We start from the raw sequence: 14451 nt of genomic DNA, 5'->3' as shown, positions 1-14451 counted from the left end.
CATTGTCAAACAGTTCTGCTGTTGGTCGAGTTAAGCCTCGCATTATTACTGACTGATGTCTCGAACGTAAAGTAGCAAGTTTTACCGATAATCTATTCCTTGATTTCATTATAGAAAATGAACGATTCAGCTCTAACAAGTCGATTCGAACTTCTGTTGTTTGGCATCTTTTTTACCAGTTGCCGTTGAAAACGTTCCTAAAAAAAGTTTTTTCCAACATTAATTTTGTTATTTGTAAGTTTAAAGTCAAACTTCAACGCATCTGCATGCAAATTATAACCCAGTTGTAAATAAGTGATGTAGACTGTAGCATCTCGTATATTATTTTGCATGTTTTTCTCTACGAAAGCCCTTTAAAATAATTAGAGTGCCGCGGGGCATATTGTGGCAAAAAACACACATTAAGAGATCACGGTAATTAGCCGGAATAAATAAAAGCAGAAGTCATATATAATTAAAAATGATTTAAAACGCCTTGATTAATATGCTGAAAAATAGAAATAAAATCATGAGTTGAATTATGCGATTAGATGCGTGTTTAAAGGGTTTTCCGTTACAATTGTTTTCTTAGCCGACTCTTCTAACGTTAGATAAAAAAAATGATCTGTGTTGACGAGAATGGAGAGAGAAGTTCCTCGCTCCCACCCATTTCCCAGTATCCGACATAGGTATTTTATTTATCCATAATGTTGGGCAAAGTTAAGTACTCGTGCTAGGTTTGACCGTGAGTTCGTCATGACATTACGGGGACACGGCTCGGTCCGAGGCAATAATGGCACCCGATTTGAAATAAACTTTGTTTTTAACGAAGGCCTGTGTCTCACTGAATGAACCTCTCCGAGAAATAGTTGCTCCGAATGGACCGCCCATTATCGTTCTTGACATGTGGTGAGGCAGGCAAGTGTGTGCTTAACTTTCAAGCAAATTTTAGTGAGGTTTTCGAAATGTCCTCCTTAAATGACGGTTCAAGTGACATTCAAATTCGTCTTCAAGTTTCCAACTTTTTTTATGAACATAATACATTGATGCATAAAGACCAGCCGCTGAGAGATAAACCGCTCAAAATGGCGTTTGGAAGCACCGAGAAGCCTTGAAAACACAGCAAAACACACCGGCTAACTTGTTTCCGACTTTTTAAAATATTTTTTGTGGGTTTTTGTAGGAATACTGTTGTCTAATTTTCGATTTAATTAACGTCATACAATTAAAAATTGGTTCATGCTTAGCGTGCGTATATCGAGTTATGGATGCACGCGGGAAGTTTGGAGAGCACGAGAGAAGCGTAAGAGTTGCTCGAGGCGTATCCGAGAGCAACTCTAGCCTCTTTTATAACATAGTAAAAATAAAGTAAATGATTCCTGGAAAACAAGTTTTGTTCCTGATAAATTACAAAATTCTCTGTACAAAAAGAAAAGTGAAAGTGATTTCCCATATCGGTTTAATCTTCACGTTTCATTAAACTTCGACAAGCTCTTATAAATATACATTTTTTTATGGTGTTTTCTCTTTGTAAAATGTTTGTTATAACAGCGCGCGCATGCTTCCCCCATCCGACTAGCACACGTCATCGGATGGACGCACGGCCGTGCGTATGTTGAGAAATGTACCATGATGACGCCAATAGGAATTAGATTAGGATGTACGAGCACTATGTTATAAACTCATATCACGTGATATAAGAGTGATATAAGAGTTTGTATGATGTAGTGATATGACCTATGGATCAATCTGTTGTGATAGGTAGGCTGATGTAGCCTGTTAAAGCCTCTGAGGTCATATTTATAATCACGAAATTTGAATATTTCCTTAATACTAATCGGCCCCTTATTGTACATGCATTTGTAAAAAAAAGAGTAGGAGCATGAGGATATCTACGATGCTCCAAAGTCTTTAGGTCAACATGGTAAAGTAGTTCACTATATGAAGTTAACTTAGACACATTCATGAGAGATCTAATAGCGTCACTGATTAGTAAGTTCCGGCTTATTAGAAAGACCAGGTGATAATCCAACTAAAACTGGAGCACAATATTCTAGTTGTGACAAGATAAAGGTCTTTTTAATATTAACAATCACTTCTGAAGGTATGAATTTACGAACTCTCCTAAGAGCAGCAACTTTAGTATTGAACTTATCCCATATAGATTTAACATGGGCTTTAAAAGATAGGGAGCTATCAATGATTAGACCTAGTAACTTCATATCGTGCACCACCTCCAGGTACGGTCAGCAAAAATTCGTAGCAAGGCGGATTGTCAACCAATGGTAAGACTTTGGTCTTAGTTTTGTTTATTCTTTAGTAATTACACTTGAACCATGACTGAAGCACATCGAACTTGTTCTGAGATCTTGATTCTAACACATCTTGATTAGAATGTGATAGATACAGTGTCGTATCATCAGCATAAAGCCTTAGCTTAAAATCGTCGACAAAATGAATGAGATCATTAATGAAGAAATTGTATAAAAGAGGGCCCGATATTGATCCTTGATGACCACCATGTTGGATTTTTTTCCAGTCTGAGTAAGTGTTGCCAATCTTAACATCTCTAACGAGTTGTCTTCCCTGTGTCTAGTTTCTCTTGTAACTGAACTAAGGAACTAAGAAGTTGTATGGATGCTACAATGATACTGGAATTACTCAAGAACAGGTGTTTCTCCGTTCATTGGTTATTTCAGCCATGAGAAACCGAAAACATTTGCATCTTCCGATTTTAATTCCACCTGCTCAACATCAGGATTACAGACAAACTAAGGCTTAGCAACTAAAGATAATTAAATAGACGACCTTGTGTGTCTGAAAATTCACAGTACCAATTATTATAGATCATCACTGACGTCTTGCAAAATACAACAAAATTGGTTGTAAGTACAAGATATTCGTCAACGCAGAATACAATATAGGGATTTGTCCTCATTTCCGATCGCATCGGCGCGGACTCTTTGTTAAACTCCTAGAAATGGCAAAGAGAAAAAAAAATATTTGTTCCTTACTTTCAAGTCGAAAAAAGAAACGGAAACTCCTAGAAATGGAGAACTTTACTAGCCATGGAAACGTGTCAAACAATCAAACAAACACAGCTTCTCAGAGCATCGCTGTATTTCCTCCAGCTTTGAACATTTTTCTTTCAATTACCGCATCTCTGGGTAATACTTTTATCCTGATCGCCACTGATTAAGTGTCTTCTCTTCATCCACCAACAAACCTGTTGTTTCGATGTCTGGCAGTCACTGATCTTTGCGTCGGTCTTATTGTACAACCCATTTGTGTCATGATTCTCCTGGACGTTATATTACGCCGCTAAAAACTACTATAAACTCGCGCATTACGCACTACGTTGGGGAAATACAAAGACCTTTAAGTTTTGCTTTGTGTGGAGTATCTGTCTTCACATCGACCGCCATTATTGTGGACAGATTCCTTGCGCTAAGAATGGGCGTAAGGTACAGACAAGTGGTCAGATTAAGGCGCTTTCGTACAGCTGTAACATATTTTTGGCTTATTGGGATTTCTGTGGGACTTTGGGGTTGATTTTGGAGCGTTCGTAACGCCTACATAACAGCTGTTATTTTTGCTGCACTTTCTGTGGTCATCTCCGTGTTCTTTTACGTGAAGATCTATCTCAGACTACAACAACATCAAACTCAAGTTGAACATGTTCACCAAGGACAATTCAACCGAAGAGGGAATTCTTTTATTATAACCCAGTACAATAAGACTGTCTATAGCATAGCGTGGATGCAGCTTGCAATGGTTGTATACTATAATTAAAAGAATGGAGTGGTGTGAGTGCAGAAATCTTTTGGGTATCTACAGTGACTCTCCTTTTCTAAAACTCTTCTCTAAATCCAATTCTTTACTGCTGGAAGATAACAGAAGTCAGACAAGCAGTAAAAGACACAGTTTAACAACTCTTTTGTTCATCGAGTTAAGGCACGCATTACTGACTGATGTCTAGAACGAAAAAAAAAAAAACAAGTTTAACAGATAGTTTATTGGATATCACGATAGAAAATATACGATGCAGCTCTCACAAGTCGATTAGCACTTTTGTTGCATTGCGTTGTTTTACCAGTAGCGTTGAAAATGGTCATAAAAAAATTAATTTCTCCCAACATTAATGTTTTTTTCATTTGCAAGTTTAAAGTCAAACATCAACGCATCTGTATGTTAAATATAACCCAGTTGTAAATAAGTGATGTAGACTGTAGCACCTCGTATATTATTTTGCATGGTTTTCTCAAGGAAAGCGCCTTAAAATAAGTAGAATGCGGCGAGGCATATTGTGGCATAAAATGCACATTGTAATTAGCCGTTATACAGAAAACCGGAAAACATAATTAAAACTGATTAAAAATATGTTGGCTAATATAAAAGTAACGAGTTATATCATGATTAAAATCATGCGATCAGATGCGTGTTTAGTGGGTTTTTCGTTAAAGTTGCTTGATGTATTTTCTTAGCCAACCCTCCTAACGTTGGATACAAAAAAACTGGATCAGAGTCGACGAGCACTGCCCCAAAAAACGGATTTACAATAGTAGCGGAGCTCCCGCACGCGCCGCAAGGCGCGCGCGAGCGGAGCCCCATAGCTAAGAGATTTTAGTAAACCCATCAGTGCGAGAAATTTTGGTTTGGTTATGACGTCACTTCCGTCCGACCGACCGACCGACCGTACATACGTTCGCTACTCCATGTATGCCACCTTTAAATGAGACACTTAAACCCTGTGTTGCAGCCCGCTTTTTTACGGCGGGAAGTTGCATCACCAACTGCGTTTTAGCATATTCATGTGATTTTGTTGACAAAACTTTGCTGGATTGCTATCGTTCACGATCTTGTTTTCTTGCAGTGTTGACACGTCGTTTAATTTAAACTTAAGCTTAATATTGCTAAACTCAGAGCAGTCTTTTGAGCTCATTTTTTTTTCGGTCCATGTTCACTATTTCCCTTGGAGTTTTATTTCCTAATCTCCTCCAAATTTTACCTTTGAACAGCGGGAGAAAGAGTAAGACGACTCGTGGCGGGAATTTACATGAAGGGGGCATTGGTCATAAACAGCAGGCGCCGTGAGTCTTGAAGGGAAGACCCTAGAAAGTGGAACGGTGGAAAGGCAGAAAATCACCCCAAATCCTAGAACACGGAACGGGTGAGGGTTAGGTTCAAGGTTATTGTTTATTTGGGGTGATTTCCGACGTTCCAGGTTTTAGGATTTGGAGTGATTTTCCACCATTCCGCCCTTCCACCGTTCCGGCTTTTAGCGTCTCCGATCTTGAAGTGAAGCATTTTACTCCGATCCGGCGCAACGAGACGTTGGATTTTTCCTCTTGAAGTGAAACGTTTCGCTCACTTAACGCTGTAAAACGAACTAAAAAATCAGCAATGGAATAAAAGGACTGGTTATTCTCAGAAGAGGCAAGTACATGTATATTCATGTGATTTTGTAGACAAAACTTTGCTGGTTTGCGGCTGTTTTGCAATAAATTGATTTCTTGCAGTGTTGACACGCAGTTAATACTGCTAAGTTCAGAGTAGTCCTTTGAGCTCATTTTTTTCGGTTCCTGTTCATTATTTCGATCCCTTGGCATTTTATTTGCTAATCTGGTCAAATTTTGCCTTCCAACAGCGGGAAAAAGAGCAAGGCGAATAGCGGCGGAAAAGGACTCTTTTAGAGGCGGAACATCATAAACAACGGATCTGAGACAGAAATCATTTTACTCTGATCGATGCGCGAAGAAACGTTGGATTTTTCCTCTTGAAGTGAAACTTCTTGCTTACTTAACGTTGTAAAACGAACGAAAAAATCAGCAATGGAATAAAAGGACTGGTTATTTCCAAAGAGGCGAGTATATTTAAGCTTAAGTCTTATATTTGATTTTGTTGACAAAACTTTGCTGACTTTTGCAAGATATTTTTTTGCAGTGTTTACACTGCAACTTGTTTAACTTAAGCTACTGCTAACTTCAGAAAAGTCTCTCGAGCTCATTATTTTGGTCCATGTTCGTTATTTCCCTTGGAGGTTTATTTTCTAATCTCATTCCTTTTTGCTTCATGTAAGAAAATTTGGTTCTTAGGTATAATTTTCAGTCAGTGAAACAGACGTCTCGTAACACTTTTTTATCGACTTCGCTAGCATAAGCTAAGTACTGACAAGTTTTTCTCGCATATATTTCTAATTTTTGCATTTATTTCTGACAATCTTCAGAGAGAACAAACACAAATACTTTAAAGGATAGGATATTTATTTTCAAAAAACGTTGAAAGCCAATGTAAAATTAGTTAATAGTGTGACCTCATTTTCATCATAACATCAAGCGTACGCATAATTTGTTCGCTTGTTTGTACAAATTTTTGAAGATCGTCGTTTAGTTTATCTCTGTTCTGATTGTTATGAATTATCACAGTTTTTTTCCATTTATTACTTCAGGATACATGTACATTTTAAGTCTGTTTCATGGTTATTTAGCCTTTTCCTCTTAGGTTTATGTACGGCTTTTTGTTGATAAACAACATTTGCCTAAGACAGTGACAGTTCGCCTCGATCATCTTTAAAACCAAAAAGAATAATAACAACAACAAATAAAATACTTTGAACGTGAAGAAAACTATCAAAACTCGATAAATAGCCAATCCCGTCCTGAATATTTACCTACAGTGTACATAATATTTTTATATTTTTTTTGTACCCCCCACTCACATCCATGAAGCTTAGAATGTCAGTTCTGCTGAAATGGGTTTTTGGGTTTCAAGAGGATACCTTACTACCTTAATGTACCTTTTTGTATAGCAGATAGTATTTTTATTTGGATGAGGCCGAGTAGAGTTAAGGTTTAATTTTCAAGCGTCAAGTGCTTAGGCCGTGATAACTTTGTTCATTTCTTTCCATTCTTTATCTTCGTAATTTCATAGTGAGCTAGTCACAGTCGTCTTCTAAATTTCTTTGTCTGGTTTGTCATAAAATCTGAAAACATTCCATTTTATAGATCTAGAACTGCCATCAGAAATGGCATCTCAGCCACTGAACTGCAGGATAAGTCCTTTCCAGCCAGCTTTCCCCCAGCCACTGCTTTTGTGTGCTCGATGAATCCTGATGCGGTGATCAGACTTGCAAATTCTGGACAATTCAGCATCTCAGAACCTGACCTCATCAAACAATAGCATTATCCAAAAGTGAACTTAGGGAAAAATTTAAAAATCATCATAGGCCCCCATCTGCATAAATTATGAACCTTAACTCAGGAGTGTTTTAACATTTGCCACTGCCTGGGCACAAAAGCCATGCACAGAGGGTGTAACCTTTACTAGTGGGTTTAGATCTGGTGTTTTAATAGCTGTAGCAAAAAATAATTGATGTACGGTTGTAAGCTTTTTATTCATCATCACAGATCATGACAGATGTGATGAAAACACAGTATGGCCCATGAATCACTTTGTTAATGGAAGTTCGTGTTGAGGCAATTCATAAACTTGTAAATTATCCATGCTTGTGTGAAAGTTTCTGACTGTGCACTTTTCCCATCAAGGGATAGATCCAGTTGTGTATTAAATTTTTTACCTTTTGATAAATGTTGATGTGATGGCAGGAGCCAAATTGAAAGGGCACTCGCTGACCATATAAAATTTTTCTTCAGCAGTGAAGATTTTAATTAGTTGGCCTTACGTAGGGCTATTGCTCTAGCATGTTGTGTACAACAGAGATTGGCCACTGGATGTCTGGGCCTACAGTAGCTGTGTTTATAAGCAACAGTCAGCGCTGTCACTCAATCATTCTTATAACTATTGAATTGATAGAGGCTACAGAAATATGCTGAACAAGGGGCATTCCCTGTATACTCTACAGTGCAAGGAACTCAACTGGGGCCAACCAACATCGATCAGCTAATCACAGGTCGCGTTTACAACAAAGGAGTCTGGCTTTGGTAGTTGGTAAACCAATCAAAAAACGAGAACATTTCTTTAAATTTCAAAGTGTCGGTCTTATCGGTGGCCCCGGTTGAGTTTGTTGCACTGTAAGACAAAACCTCACCTAACCTTTAGGTATATATATAGTTTTTACAAAGCCTGAATATCAGCTGTTTCCCATCTCTCACCAATCATCTAGAGAGGAGATGACTGATATTCAGGCGATGTTTAATGCAACCAGACCCTGGCTTCTTTTGATAACTGTGATTTAACAGACAAAATGTGAAACTTCTTATCAGCCATCTCTTTTAATTGAAAGAAAAATTTAAAACTTGGTAGTGGGTAATGAATTTTGAAATATGTACAGTTATATATTTTTACAGTGCAATCTCAGTTATTTGAACTCTCAATGTTTTTCAACACTCCCAATTCTTTGAACAAATAGTTGTTAATTCTCTTGGATTTGCTTCAGTCAGGTTTTTGCCTCCTATTTTTTGAACAAAATTTATTTTCCCTAGGAAGTTAAAAAAAATTGGTACTTCCACTGCAGTGATTGTCACATAATATTATTATAAAAATGTTAATATGCCAAGTAAATTGTTTTCTTTTACTTACTTTTGATTATCCAATAATAACTGTTAATTTTCATGGGTTTTGTGACATCAGTAACCAGTGCTACAGTTTTCTACACCTTATCACATAGTCTGGTATAACTTTTTCAGTAACATAAGGAAAAACACTAAATAATATTATTTTCCTTTTCCATTCTGTACAGGGTTTATGTAAAATCTTTATCTATATAAAAATAGTTTAATCTACTGATTGTTTTGGAGAATAAAGTGATAAAACGCTTTTAAATTGCAATATTTCAAGCAAAGTATAATGTTGTACATCATTTTGTGAATTCAGAAGAGGACTATTGCTGTACATCAACTCTCTTTAGGCACTCTTGTTCCTTCCATTTGTTTCTCTCGGAAAAACAGGATGATGAAAATTAAAGTAAGGAATATTTTTCAGAGAATGCTGATTAAAATTAATGATACATGGTAGGTATTTTGCTCTGTAAAAATGAATGGGACTTCTCAGATGAGGTGCTATCCATAAACTGGAGTGATGAGGCTGCGGCAGTGTAGTGTTTAGCAGTCTAATGACTTCTTAAATTGGGATTTTGCTTGTAAGGACAAAAGGTTAATGGGTTGGAGCAAGGCCTGTTCCTTAATTGAGAAACCAGAGAATAAAATCTGCATTGTAAATTTTTGAGGTGGAAGGAAACCGCTTAGTTTTCTTTTCAGTATTACCTCAGTAAAGAAATGTGGTCCATGAAAGGTAAAGAAAAACTCTTTGACCTTGGCAGGATTAAAACCTATGACCCCAGGATTTTGTTGATCACTGATGGACCAAAATTAATCTCTTCACTAGGGTAATGCAAAATTTAAGTGGTTTCCTTCCCACACAGAAATTTACACTCCAAGGATAATTCTCTGATTTCTCAGTTGTATAGTCAGTACTGCACAGCTCAAAATTTCATTATCCCTTAATTGTTGTGTTATTTCCAACTTTACTCTTAGTTAACTCTCGTGTAGCAAAGTGTAGAAAAACTGCTGGGGATAACCGGCTCATATAACTGCCTGATGGATTTTTTTTTGGTTAAGATTTTGACAGTTGAGGATTTATACACAATTGTTATTTGATTCTATGTCAAACAATTTACTAACTTAATTTAAAAACAGGTACAAATGACTAATGATTAGACTTATGACATTTATTGCATTCAACATAGAAAGAACGCACTCCTTACACAGATTGGAGTTGAGATTGTATGGGAGAACCAAAGTTGTGCCATGAATGAAAGGATGTTGGGACATATATCTGGCACCCCCTGTAGATTTTGCAGGGGCAGATGACATCATCACCAAATTGGCAAAGGAGAGAACCTACGCTAGGATCGAGGTTATCAAACGTACTCTCTGATCCAGTTTTGATTATTACTAGTTTCCATATATACAAAGCAGCAATAGGCATTCACAAGTGATTGTAGTTTTGACTTTAGAATATCAAGAATAAGAGGCAGCCAATTACTGCAATGGTTTCTCTAAACAAAACAGTATTACTTTGCACTCTCAAAACAAACGAACTAATGTGATTGACAGCAAGTTATGAAAGGTTCATGTTTCCCTATCCCTACCGAAACAAATGGGAAAAATTATACTGCATTCTTAGATTAAGTTAAGAGCAAGAAAGACATCTTGACTCTCTTGTAAATTAATATCAGTTACATGGAACTGAGCACTTAGTTTGAGTTTATACAAAAACCAAAATAAACAACTTTAAGTGTACAAGAATAGCTATCAACCTGGGAATAACAGAAATTTTTAAAAATGAGCTTTTCAATATAATTTATTGAATTAATGAGCTACAAGTGCAGTAAGAAAATGGAAAAATGGCACAAAGCTAATTTGACTTGAAGAAATATTTCTCCTGTATTCAAACATCTCCAATGTGCATCTCCCTCAAACAGAATCTAAACAAAATAAAAACACCCAATTTGACTAGAAAAAGATGAAATTTTAAATATTTTGTAAATCCCTATAACTTATAATGACTCGTTTTTCAATTGCTCCACGGTGTACTAGTTTGGAACGATCTCCTAGTATTAGTAGACCACATGAATTCATATAACAACACTGGCCTACTATTGTCCGTATTAGCCTGCAATTTTAATATTATCTCGATTAAAGATTTCTTTTAGAAACTTGCTCCCTCGTCAGAAAAAAAAAAAAACCTACTACAAACAGCTTAAAGGTGTGTATGCATACATAAAGATTTGAAGTTATCTTACCTCCTTAATTGACAGAGCTGTCGGATTTTTCGCCTTCCACCGACACAGCAAAACCCCTTCTACTTTTGACATTTATCGCACTAAGAGTTTTCCTTCAAATCTGCTGTTAAAACGGAACATTTCCACACAGTCGCGCAGGAAAAATAAGACGAGGCGTAGGAAAAATTCGATCGCTTCCAAACCTGAAACTTATGCAAAAATTAAAAAGATCCTTTCTTTTTTTATCCAACATCCTAATACAGGAAGATGTCTGAACACTGCTATTTTTATCCTGTTTTATCCAAATCTCTAGAACTAAGCAAAGACAACTAAAATTCGCCTCTTCGCTAGTTCTCAGAGCCCGCGTTACCCTTATCCAGCGCCCGTTCCGCTAGATAAGGGTAATGCGGGCTCTCAGAACGAGATTGCCGCCATTTTTTAAATGAAGAATCTGGGTACTAGAAGTCTAGGATCAGGAATCGGAAGACCTTAGATAACATAGTCTCCTTCGCAGCCTTTATTAGTGTCGTGACGCTACGCTCCGTGGGGAGGAGCGTTGCGTGACGACCCTAATAACGGCTGCGAGAGAGACTAGCTATAGATAACAAGGACTGGAACCAGATTTCAGAACCCAGTGCTTTTCGCGAAAACATGGGTTTGGTGGGGGTGCCCATTCTTGCGGGCTCACAAACGTGGTTCCAGTGCTTGTTGTTTAAGGATTATTTAAGGATTTTCCTTGGAATCTCATTCCCATTCAAAAACACGCGTGGGCTCTGGGGACAAGTTTGGGGTACAAGCGCAAAAATCAACCAATCACCAACCCTTGCTCGGTGACAGGAAAATTAAGAAAAAATGCCCTCTGTTACAACAGATCAGCCTTAAATAATTGTGCTCTCTGTATTACCAGGAGCCGATGATCATGGGCTCCTGGTATTACATTGTTGATGGGGAGTTTGCTGCATATGCATTAAAAATATATATAACTTTAGAAAGGATGAGGAACTACGTCCATACGATAAGCAGATTTCTATAAATGCTATCAAAAAAATTGGAGCTCCGCTTTTAGGCTTGGCTGAATATATATATTAGCTTTACTAAACAGGTACACGGTTGTCGCAGATGAAAATTTTTATGTTGTGAGGCGGTGACTTTAGATGGTGGTCGAGAGCCACTCGAACCGACAACAAACTAGTTTTCAGATTATCAAAAAAAAAAATGTCGTCTTTTCTCGTCACTGAAACGTAAAACTTAGAGAGACATATATATTCATCTTGTTTACTTCCATGCTTTCAAATTCTGTTTTAAATTCGTTTTGTTTGTGAAATCCCTCTGTTAAATAAAGAAAATCTTTCGAGAATTTAACTTAATTTCTTGTCTTCCAGTTTTAAGCTATCGACATTGACAACATGCAATTTACAAGGGTTTTTTTGTATCAAAATTAGAGAAATTTTCATATCTTGTCTTCGAAAAGTATCACCTCGGACTTGGCTGCATCTTTAGTGCCTTTCGGAATTGCATTTTCTTTCATCGTATTTACTTCCTCATTAGAGACACCAACAAATCGCTGAGCGGCCATTTTGAAAGTTAGTGCTCCCCGGCTATAATCTCCTCGCGCGAGGTGATAGGCCTTATCACAGTTTTCGACGCCACTTCGACGAGTAGGCAAACAGGCTTTAAAATAGCAGTGTTTGTATGGAAATCCAAAGTCAAATACATTTTCGTAAAACACAATTACTTGACATCGGATTTCCATACAAACACTGTCAAAATGGCATCAAAAACCGTGATAAGGCCTATTATAGCAGGATATGACGTAATCCTCGACCAATCCGAGATCAACAGAATCTCAATAATCATCGGAGTATTTATACTAAATATGATTAACAAAGGCCACGTATTTGCTCCAGGAAAAATGGATTTACGTGGTGAGCAAATGAGGTATAATATCACGTTTGCTCGAGTTTCGTCATATTTGCACACAAATCAAATGTCATGTTTGTACGAAATTTACATTGTTCAATTTGAAATGTCACTTTTCCTTTTTGGAGGGAAATGCGTCGTTTGAATTGATGGCGTGTGGCATTTGTCAGTTTAATAAAGCGACGAAGAGATAAAAAATTGGTTGTGCATGACACACCGGATCCTGCTACAGCTGGAAACAGACGCATGATTTTCAGCAGGTATAAGCTTTTGTTCCTTACTTTCAAGTCGAAACGTATCAAACTTTGCCTATTGTTATGGTCGACTTTTTAGAACACAATAGGGCTTTTATTTCGTTTCGCGAGTAAAGTAAATGTGAAGTTTACACGATTTATTGCTCAAAGCGAACGGAACAATGGCGTGAAATAGGCGCAAACTTTGAAAGCGCTACGAGGAACAAGGCTTAATGGCTCAGTTTCAGTTTCTCTCATCGCAATCGTGACAGAAATAATAGGGGTTGAACTAATTTATTACGGCTTTTTCATGATCTGTAATATACAAAGAGGCATTCACTTCGCCGTTGTACAACGGCGAGGTTTCGTTCTCTAATATATATGTTGTTTGATTTACATATTGCGAAGGTGGCGAATTTTTACTCGTTCGGTATATTGTTGAAGCAATCGCATAATATGTGTTTGTCTGATCACCGAGCTCAACGTTAGTGCCTTTTTTTGTCAGCATGCTTGAACACGCTAAAATTAATTTGCTGAGAGGTAAAAGGAAGACGTCAAAAACTAGTTTTGAATCAAGAAATGTTCATTTCAGTTTGACAACGTGGCTAACAATGCAACCAGCGCTCTGGTGAATTCGACTATTCATTGACTGTCAAAACGTTCAAACACCAATTAATTAAATACGATCAAAATTGAAAATAACCTCCTTAAATGAGCATACTGAGTTTAAGTCGTTCGTTTCTTCCCATTTTAATATTTGCTAACAGTCGTTTCTGAAATCCATTTGCCGTTAAAAAAAAAAAAAGAAAAAAAAAAGAAAATCGCCAAGGAGATGAAAGCGCTTTGTGAGCGAACTCGTCAATTGAACAGGTAACTGAAATGTGTTTCAAATTACATATTAAATGTTACTCGCTTCTTTGTTTACACGGCTACATGGCTACGTGAATAAGCGGCTACCTAGCTACCTGGCTACGGGGTTTCACGGTTAAAGAAAGAGGTATAGACACATTCTATATGTTCTTTGCCGCACGGCAAGTTACGAGTTATGGGCGAGGCTCGGCATCACGCTTAAAGAACGAGGTATGCGTAGCATTGTTTTAGAAGTATATTATTGAATTTAAAAGTATGCCGTAGCCACTGTTTTAGAGTTATTTCCCGGAAGGCCTAGTTCCTTTCAAGGTTTTCATGTCTGCCGCGTTTCATGTTTGCTGAAACGTACAGTTCCGCGTGACTGTCCCAGTCGAACTTTTGGAAAGAATATCTGTCCTGAAAAGGAAAGTTGTGCGTTAGTTTCGGTAAATGGAAGGATTTAGGTCTATGTTGTCTTCTGTGCTATAGGATTGGGCTTGACTGTTTATCACTCACTTTTTTGATGAACATGAGAATGGTCAATAAAAGGAAACTTTTCAAACGTATCCCAGTTTCAATTTCTTAACGAGGCGACTTATTTATCTCTGAAATCTGTCCAAAACTGTCAAGATTTAATGAAATCAGTTCAACTGTATTGTGCCTTGAGTGATGAAGATAGAGAATATTGTGCCTCGGTAGACTTTGGTTAAAATTTTTAAGATCGTTACG

At 37.3% G+C, this 14451-nt stretch overlaps 1 protein-coding gene across 3 annotated transcripts in view; it reads left to right on the top strand.

Annotated features, from left to right (window-relative positions):
• Positions 1-14451, top strand: part of LOC146449846 (melanocyte-stimulating hormone receptor-like) — a 79687-nt gene that overhangs the window by 56231 nt on the left and 9005 nt on the right. The window contains exon 1 of one of the 3 annotated variants that reach the window (XR_014860494.1): positions 12708-14451. This exon is cut by the window's right edge and continues 1679 nt beyond it. The exons of 1 other annotated variant lie outside the window; for it this stretch is intronic. The gene's annotated coding sequence lies outside the window, so the exon portion shown is untranslated. Of the gene's footprint in view, positions 1-12707 lie in introns of those variants that run through there. One more of the 3 variants, XM_085101046.1, reaches the window with a different exon arrangement.

Source organism: Pavona decussata, unplaced genomic scaffold, assembly GCF_977016875.1.
Source record: "Pavona decussata unplaced genomic scaffold, jaPavDecu1.1 SCAFFOLD_566, whole genome shotgun sequence".
NCBI classification, from domain to species: domain Eukaryota; kingdom Metazoa; phylum Cnidaria; class Anthozoa; order Scleractinia; family Agariciidae; genus Pavona; species Pavona decussata.
This window is presented reverse-complemented; position numbering and strand designations above follow the sequence as displayed.